Here is a 766-nt window from a genome sequence, read left to right as displayed (position 1 = left end):
GTGATGACAGTCTTGGGGGTTGTTTGTTTGTAGTGAACGCCGCACTCAGCAATTCCAGCTATCTGTAAATAATCGTGTCTGAACCAGACAACCCAGTGATTGATATGAGCATCGAGCCAAGCAATTGGAATACGATCGATGACATGCATCAACCAAGTCAGCGAGCCTGACCACCCGATCCCGTTAGTCGTCGTTTACGGCAAGAATGGGTTCCTGAAGACCTATTCTACCCCGGATCTTCAGGGGTCTGCGTGGGGGTTGGTTTGAGCTGCATGTCATATTCTATGTTTGCCCGATAAATATTAGGCCAGGTCGATTCAGTTGGCTGCATGGACAAGTATGACTGATGCCACGTGGATCAATCAGGCAGGTAATGAGTACCCTATTATATGGACAATGGTGAAACCCAGAATATGCTGTTGACATGTGACCATAGTAGTCACGACGAACGCAACATCAAGACAACACAACACATGTCGACATGGAATATGTTTATATCACAAATATCCACAATAAAATCAGTACAGGACACGACATCGACAACACAGACACATACTTAAGAAGCCTCTTATTCCACCTGCTCAGTCCTTTGGTTAGGGCGTGTTAGAACTGCCTGATTTGACAATGATAAAAGAACGCTGCAATGGCCTCCTTTCGGGAACAGTTCATGCAAATATACAGTTGAAATATTCACGGTAAAAACTTTCAATAACGTTTTTGCTTCCCTAAAACTGAACAAGTTGCCCTTGATTTTTTTTATTTAAAC

The sequence above is a fragment of the Haliotis cracherodii genome, unplaced genomic scaffold, assembly GCF_022045235.1.
Source record: "Haliotis cracherodii isolate W230 unplaced genomic scaffold, xgHalCrac1.p SCAF_18, whole genome shotgun sequence".
Lineage (NCBI taxonomy): Eukaryota > Metazoa > Mollusca > Gastropoda > Lepetellida > Haliotidae > Haliotis > Haliotis cracherodii.
Note: the sequence above shows the minus strand (reverse complement) of the source record.